Here is a 9274-nt window from a genome sequence, read left to right as displayed (position 1 = left end):
CGGTAGTCCCACATGAAGAAAGTAGTTAGTAAAGCAAATGTGACTGATATAAAATATGTACAAGAGAACAAAGCAACTACATATATGGCTGGATGACTCGTGCTTTTTATTTTCCAGATTCCGTGATTCGTATATACAAGGAATATGAAAAAAAAACAAAAAGGGTTAGTCTAGCTGTACTGCCACATTACCCCTCTGGTCCGTTACAAATTAGTTATCTTGGGCCTCACCTAGAAGAAATTTTATGGTTACGTGCCTGACCCATTGGGAGACGTCATTTTGAATCGCATGCATTGCGCCAATCCATACAACCCCGACGGGCAAAACTTTGGAACTAAGCCGGGCCAGCGTCGGTTCTAGACCAGAAAATGCTGGCCCCGACCTTGGTAAAAAAAGGTCGCACGAGCTTAGGCCTGAACATGTGCCTCGAAAACGTTGTGGCAGAAACAAGGCACTAGAACTATAAGCGTTGGCGTTGCCAGCATTGCTGCCGAAACGCAACACGAACATAGGCCTCCGGCGTACATTGAGTAAATTGGCGTTGACGATGAAAACGGTGAAGACGCGCATAAATGGCTCACTGGGTCAGCGGACACCTCAATCGCGCTTTGAGGTACGTGGCGGTGATGTCCACCTGCAAAAAAAAAAAAACGGTGGTTAGCAATGCTAAACCGCCAGTTATTTTCTTTCTGTGTGCTTAAACTGGAGACGGGGAATGCTCTTTTTCTTTAGTGCGAGCCATTCCACGACCTCCTTCAAAGTTTAAAGTTGAAAAGTTTATTCGGCCATATTTAGAGTAAGCCCCCGGAGAGAGGCGAAAGGAGGCAGACAAAGCATGCCTCCTGATGAGGCCTACACCCCGGCTTACACATCAGGACACTGGTGACTAAACGGAAAATCACATGTGAAATAAAAAAAGCACTTTACAAGAAAAGGAGAGCACATTTCAGGGTAGCAAACCTAATCACAAATACAAAAGAGAAAGACATTCCTAAAATCTAAACAACAATCCGAAACAAGAACTGTCTAACCAGAAAAATACAACACAGCCAGCAACTAGCAAAACGAAAAACTTTGCAAAATTGAAAGCAGACATTGGAGTATAAATATACCGGCAACAGAAAAATCCACAACATTGATAAAAAGGAACAGTGCCGACTGAACTCAAATAATCGCAGAATTACAAAACAGGGAAGAGCAACTTCAATTTCTTTTTGAAAGCAGTAGAGCTCGTAGCTTCTTGAGCTATTTCCACTAAAGATGGGTGCGCATTACACATAAGGCTGTAATTTGGTTTATTATACTTTGTGCTCCATAATTCGTTCTGGATTTTGTAGTAGATAGGGAAACCACGCGCAATTCGTATGTTAATTATGTTTCTAGAAAGGTACATATTCCGGGAAGAAGGGGGATCCTCCTTAATTTTATGAAACGTGAATCGCTAATCTAAAGTTGTAGCACTTTTAAGAAATTTGTTTCATCACTTGGACTTGTACGTGCGGATTAAATTTCATTGTTGCCTTTGTTTTTGCCAACAATCAGATAACCCTCACTGGTTATTTCTTTTTTTCAGATTTTTCCCCGAAAGCAGAACATCGGACAGCCATCGCCGTATAGCTTAGATGGGAGAGCACCGGACGCGAAATTCGAAGGTTGTGGTTTTGGATCCGACCGGCGGCAAGTGGTTGTTTTTTGTCCTGCTTTCTAATCAATTATCTTACAGCTATAACGTAGCTACACTATTAATTTACCATTTCTCAAAACCATGCACAATTAAAAAATATAGAAACATTTCCTTGTGCTCCTTGGCTTCGATGACTGTTGGCTTTCTTCGAATTTACATCAAGTTGACGTACATATTATTTTTGAATTTTTATTTTTACAACAGTGTTTCCCTGCCTCAACCACAGCCTCGTTATAAATGCTATTGTACTAAACAAGGAATTTTTCTTTTTAACGATATAGCGTTAAGGGCCCAGTGTCGGAGAAAATCTGGCGTCGTCATCGGCGTCGTGCCCGCTTTGTATGGCACCAATCGTTAAGGCATGCACTTTTTGGTACAGATTTACTTACAGGACACTCAGAGTCATGAAGTACATTCTAGGATTGTCTGAAATGCCTGATTGTGTCTGCCATGAACGCGCTGACTCAGGGTAGATGTCTTTGATAACTACTTCATATGGTGTTCAAAACTAAGTCTCTGTGACAATTTTTGTGTTCTGAACATGTAATAACCGAGATAATTCCCAAGAAGAAAACGAAAGCCAAAAGCACCTCCGTAGTTAACCTGTATAGCCCACCAAGGCAAACAAATGGCGATTTCATTAGGCTCTTTGCAGAAGCGAAGAAGATCGCAGGCCATAACAACCTGGTCATAGCAGGCGACATCAACGCCAAAAGCCCAAGATGGGGATACCCTAGAGATGACAAGAAGGGATGCGGCATATGCACGGCGGCAGAGAACACGGGATGCGAGCTTCTGACTGAAGAAAGTCAGCCAACCAGGCAAGGCAACAGCGTGAGTCCAGATACGAGCCCGGATCTTAACTTCGTGAGAGGAAACAGTCGAGTGGAGTGGGAAAATCTACACGAAAATCTAGGAAGCGGCCACTTCATAATCAGGACAAGCATGGTAGCCAAGGGCGTCAAAAGGAAAATCGGCACGGCACGAATTACGGACTGGGATGCATTTAGGGCGCGCTGCGCACAGCTAGAGGGCGACATCAGATCCGCCGAGGAGTGGAGCCAAAAACTCAGGCGCATACAAGAGGCACACACGAAGGAAGTGGATAGGACGGAGAAGGCACCAGAAGTGGATAAAAGACTCCTCGGGCTGTGGGAGGCAATGCGCGGGCTCACCAAGCGCTGCAAAAGGCAGAAGCTAAATAGGAAGCTCAAGAGAAAGATCTCTGAGGTAACTGACCGGGCAGAACAGTACGCAGCACAACTGGGAAGACAGGGCTGGCAACAGTTTAGCAACTCGCTGAACGGCACGCTCGGTACCGCCAGGACGTGGCGGATACTCAGGGCTCTCATCAATCCAACCCAAAGCAAAGCGGAAAACAACAAATCAATACAAAGGCTAGTGCATCAGTACAGCGGCACCGAAGAACAGCTACTAGAAGAGGTCCGGAACAAACGCTTTGGGAAGGAACAGGTTGAAAGCTACAAGGAGGAATACAGAGGCGCAGAGAATGCGAACATGGATAGGCCCATCACCAGGGAGGAAGTGATTGAGGCGATGAGGTCCGCCACCAAGAACACGGCAGCGGGGGAAGATAAGATCAGCAACCCGCTAATCAGAAACCTCAGCGACAAAGCCACAGAATAACTAGTCGAGTACCACAACAAGCTTTGGCAGGAGGGCGTAATACCAGCAGAGTGGAAGCACGCACTGGTGGTCATGATGCCGAAACGAGGCAAAAAGCTGTCGATCGAGAACCTAAGGCCGATCTCCCTAACATCGTGTCTAGGCAAGCTTTACGAAAGGATAATCACCAAAAGACTCCAAACACACCTAGAGAGAGAAAGGCTATACCCCGACAGCATGTTCGGCTTCAGAGCTAATCTATCCACTCAGGACATACTGCTACAACTCAGGTAGGAGGTCCTTACCACAATGCCTAGGGCTGGAGAAAACGTGGTCATGGCCCTAGACATCAAAGGAGCCTTTGACAACGTCAGCCACGCGGCCATTATGGAAGGCATCAACAATACCAATTGCGAAAGAAGGGTTCATAACTACACCAGGGCCTTCTTAAGCGACAGAACTGCAACGGTCGGTCTGGGAGAGCTAAGAAGCGATCTTTTCTCCACGCCATGCAAAGGTACACCCCAAGGATCAGTTATCTCACCAATCCTATTCAACGCGGCGATGATCGGGCTAGCAAGGCAACTGGAAAGAATACCGGGAATTCAACACGCGATGTACGCGGACGACGTCACGGTATGGGTTACCCAAGGCTCGCTCGGAGAGAAACAGGACAGGCAATACAGGAAGCGGCCTCCTGTGTGGAGAACTACACCAGGGAAAGAGGTCTCAAATGCTCGACCGAGAAGTCAGAGCTTCTGAGGGTCGGAAGGCACCCCACCAAGGCAGACCTAGAAGTCCGTCTAGAGGGGCAGAAAATCCCAGAAAAGGACATGATAAGGGTGCTGGGTATGTGGCTGCAAAGGAGTGGGAAGTGCAGCCACACCATTAGCCTAATAAGTAAAGCAGCAGAGAAGGTAGGACGAATGATCAGCAGGGTCTCACACAGGAGATATGGCATGAAAGAAGAGGACACACTCAGACTCGTTAACAGCCTGATAGTCAGCCGTGTCACATACTTCTTTGCCCTACCAAGTGACAACGAAGACAGACAGGGAGCAGATAGATGTAATCCTGAGGAAGGCATACAAGATCGCTCTTCATCTACCCAGGAATACATCAAACGAAAAATTGCTCCAACTTGGAATCAGCAACACCTTTTACGAACTGGGAGAAGCCCTGCTCAGAGCGCAAACTATGAGACTCCCAGGTACGCCAACAGGCCGGGCGCTACTGAAAAGGATAAGGATGGATACACAAGGTCACATGGACAGGTACCAGGACGTCCCAGACGGAATCAGGGGAATACTTAGGGTAGCCCCCCTGCCTAGGAATATGGATCCGAATCTGCACGAGGGCAGACGGAAAGCGAGAGCCGAGTATGTGGAACTGGGACTGGCCCAACTGGAAAGCACAGTCTATACGGATGCGTCACTGTACCTAACCGGGAGGAAACGCACGGCCGCAGCGGTGGTGGTCAATCACAAGGGAGACCTGGTTACATGCGCAGCAGCCGGGGTTGCGGACGCAACAGAGGCTGAGGAGATCGCCATAGCCTTGGCGGTAGCTAATGGGTCCAGGGAAAACAAATCACTAAATATACTTACTGACTCGAAGAAGGCATGCTGAAACTACATTAGAGAGAGAATAGGTAGCCTGGCCCTAAACATACTCAGAAAGGGAAAATGCTTGGATAAAAAACACATACACAACCTGATATGGATACCCGGGCACGCAGGCATTAAGGGGAATGAGAAGGTGGACGGCCTCGCTCGAGAGTTGAGTTTCCGAGCGGGGCAACCGGACGACTTCTACACCCCGGCCTGCGACGGGGGGTACGCGGAGCACCTGAGCCTATACAGGGGCATGAGATATAGGTACATACCGCCACACAGGGCGCTACCAAAGGAGGAGGCGTCCATGTGGCGCAGGCTGCAGACGGGTGTTTTTCCCAACCTACGCTTACTGAACAAGATGTTTCCAACACAGTACAGAGCCACACGCCCTTGGTGCGGGGCGGTGCCGACACTCTACCACATCACGTGGGAGTGTGAGCGAAACAGAACATTCCACCAACGCGAACACCCGAGTGCGGAGCAATGGGAGATCTGGCTCATCAGCAGCGAGCTCACAGTCCAAAGGACCTTGGTGCAGCACGCTTGTGAGGCAGCGCGGCTCAGCGGAGCCCTGGAGTAGGGGCCCGACCTTGCGAGGACAGGACCCGGGACCGCCTGAGACGAGTATGACGCGGGTCCTGCAGCCGCGAATTCCTTAAAAGATCCAATAAAGTTTGCTTACCTTACCTAACCACCATCTCGCTGGAACCTCACGGATAAAGAGGGTTGGGAGATCGCGGCCTCAAGTTCTGATTCGGCCCCAAAAAGGCGGCATGTAGAGTGGGGTGGACAGGTCGCCGCACGTCATGGACTATTGGCCACGACCCGGGATCATGAGCCAGACCAACCCTAGGCAGTAACTCATACATAAGGCTCATCAATAAATTTTTCGCTTACCTACCTGTGCCCTTTGTTCTTCGCTTGGAAATGAGCGCGTCCAAAGGTACTCAACGTGGGTAGCAGATATGGCCGGTTGAAAACCCACGCATACTGGTTGTGCGTTCAAGTGCACAGTGACCCAGGCCTGCTGCCTAATCACCGCTGGCCTAAACATGTGTGCTTTGTACAACATGAAACACGTCCTTGACGTAACCAGCATGGTGCAAGAAGACAGGCAACAGGCGTCTTTGATTAATCACCTGATATTATCATTCAGACATGTGAATGTATTGCTCTAGGACACACATCGCGAAGAGACTTCAACGAAACGCCTGTTAATACCATTGAAACAGAAACCAAGCAGAAAAAACACCATTCTAAAAGCTGGAAATAGTCTGCTGATCTGCCACTCGCTCAATCAGTCCTTTCTATTCAGCGCAGTTGGAGGTGTCAGCTCTGAGAGCATCCTGTATTGAATATTTCTTAACCATGCAAGCTTTCCAACTTTCTTTTAAAACGGCGGCACTCTGTTCAAGCTCCAGCGTCATATTGTTAATGTAGTATAAAACTTGAATTGTCCAAACTTCGCAGAAAGGTTTTCGCTTGTTTGCGAAAAAGTTTTTCCGGTGGTGGCAATGGAAATGAACCAAAATATCAGCGCTTGGCCAGGTTCAAACTTCATGCGGTGCTGGTGTGAGCTTCAATAACGCCTGCTGAATGTGAAATGATGCAATAGGGAAGCCACTCTCGAATTAATCTGAGAACCTCCCCAGTACCAGCCGCGATCGCCCAGTGGTTAGAGCGCTCGGCTACTGATCCGGAGCTCCCGGGTTCGAACCAGACCGCGGCGGCTGCGTTTCAATGAAGGCGAAACGCTGAGGCGCTCGTGTGCTGTGCGGTGTCAGTGCACGTTAAAGATGTCCAGGGGGTAGAAATTGTTCCCCAGTCCTCCACTGCGGAGCCCCTTTCTTCCGTTCTTCATTCATTCCCTCCGCTATCCCTTCCCTTGCGGCGCGGTTCGGGTGTCTAAAGGTATGAGACAGGTACCGCGCCATTTCCTTTCCCTAAAACCAATTATTATTATTACTCACCAGTGACGAGGCGACACAGTTACTATGGAAACCGTACCCACCATGCTCGCTTCTCCAGTGGCGTACACTGTGCACCTGATATACTGCAAGCGGGCGATGCTTCCTAGAAAGCATCACACATGAATTAAAAAAGCTGGGGTTAACCCTGGCTGAAAGCGAAAAGCTGCATCGTCCTGCCTACGTTTGTGGTCGAGCGACTGGCGGTTTCCATAGATAGCCATACTGACACGCACACAGTAGTAGGCAAATTTTATGAGCGTGAGCTCTTATTTATTACGTTTCTCGATTTCTTGGTGTCTTCTACCACCTGCCTAAGCGTGATATTTTCAGTCCTAGTAATTCAAGACGGTGGCTCCCAGAATAAGGCGATGTAGCAACTCAATTGGTGATTGATTGGTGACGTCATTACTTCATCGAATTGGTGATTGATTGGTGCCGTCACATATAAATCCTAAATGTCGGCTAATAGTGGTAATTAATTGATAATGTCAATAACGAATTCACTTTAATCTCATCCTTATCAACTATAGTAAACCAAACAGGTAAAGCTCATTACTTGAACGTCTTCTAGACGGTGGAAGCATTACTATTTTATTTTTTATACATATTCTCTTCGAAACGACATTAAAGGCGCTCACACAAGACAGTATATATTGAATAAGGCTTGGGTAATACTTAAAGCTGCATTATAGCTCACCGTATGTGGAGACATAGTACCAAATTCAGTTTCAAACGACAGGCAAACCATATAGATAATTTCAGAAAGCCAAATTGAAAAAGAAATTGGTTTTTGTGGAACGGAAATGGCGCTATGTTAGACAGGAGTCATTTCCTTTTCTTAAATTCAAGTTTAATTTTCCTTCGCTTACGGCGTGGTTCGGGTGTCCACCTAGATATGTGAGACATGTGCTAATTTGCCTTAAATAAAATCAACTTTCATTTAATTTTCCTTCCCTTACGGCGCGAATCGGGCGTCCACGAGATACGTGACAGGCGTCATTTCATTTCCTTAAAACCAACGTTCTTTCACTTGTTATCTCTTACGGCGAAATTCAGGTGTCCAGCGAGATTTGTGAGACAGGCGTAATTTGCTAAACCTAACGTTCCGCTGGACGCATCAAAGTGCCCCGTGGTTTTATGAAAATGACAATTCTCGCGACCTATAGGGCGCAGGGCATACTACCAGACTCCATCAAGACGCTTTTGTGGCCGCAGGGCAGTGCGCGTACTCGTGAGCGAACTTTGGTGAGCCTCTGTGCATTCCTCGAACACACGGGCTTGACGTCCCGTCTGTTCTCCGTCAGGTAGTTACACGCAGTGACCGAACGCTCCGCGAGTTCTACCTTGAACGATTAATAACTGGACGCCCCACTCCAGTTGTAACCAACACAGTGCTGTGCGCGTGTGTAATTTAATTCCTCTAAAATAAACTAATCACGCGCACAACCTGGACACATTTCTTATTGTGTAAATAGTTTGTACATATTACTTCTCCCCCTATCCTATCTTCCTGTCCCCCTCACCTCTTTCATTTCATTTCTGCATTCTGCCTGCTGTCCTTTATTTCCGCTGCCCCAGCTCAGGTGCTTCAGTATCGATGGCAGATGCCGGGGCTAGCAAAAACTTTTCCTTCCTTTTTACTATTATTTTTAATAAAACCACTACCACCACCAACAAAAAATTCATTTGCGCATTAATTGATGACCATTTTTCCTTTCTTTCTACTACCCTCTCTCTCTCTCTGTCCAGGGCACCAAGTGGCCAGCGCTTGATGACAACACTGGCATCTTTTAGCGTTGCTGCGCTCTGGTTGGCCTTCACGCAGCGTGCAGATAAGGATAAAAATGGCACTTGTTCGGACAAACACATATTCTGAACACTGAAGCTGACTGCAGTGAAAGCACAACAACGTGAAAGAAAAAAGCATGACGATGATGATTTTTATGGAGCGAGGACATCTGTGCCCAAACAGCGCCATGACACAAGGTGTTCTTGTCTACTCAAGGTGGGGTCAAAGACCCTTTGTCCAAGCATTCCACCCGAAAGAAACCCAGCACCAGACCAGGGTAAATAAAGTGTGTGGCATTGTATCAGTAGCCGGCATGAAAGGCAAAGCAGGGCGTCCGCTCCCATCATCATGCTGATAATGTTTTCAGTCTTTCCAAAAGCCCCCCGACCCCTCAACTTCTTCCGGCCGCAGAGAACAGCGCTCTTCATCATCTCCAGGCACAAAAGGTGTGGTTTTGTTTGGTTTGATTTATGGGGGTTTAATTTCCCAAAGCTGATAAGGCTACGGGGGCGCCGCAGTGGAGGGCTCCGGATAATTTCGACCACCTGGTGTTCTTTAACGTGCACTGACATCGCACAGTATACGGGCC

The sequence above is a fragment of the Amblyomma americanum genome, chromosome 3 (genome assembly GCF_052857255.1).
Source record: "Amblyomma americanum isolate KBUSLIRL-KWMA chromosome 3, ASM5285725v1, whole genome shotgun sequence".
Lineage (NCBI taxonomy): Eukaryota > Metazoa > Arthropoda > Arachnida > Ixodida > Ixodidae > Amblyomma > Amblyomma americanum.
Note: the sequence above shows the minus strand (reverse complement) of the source record.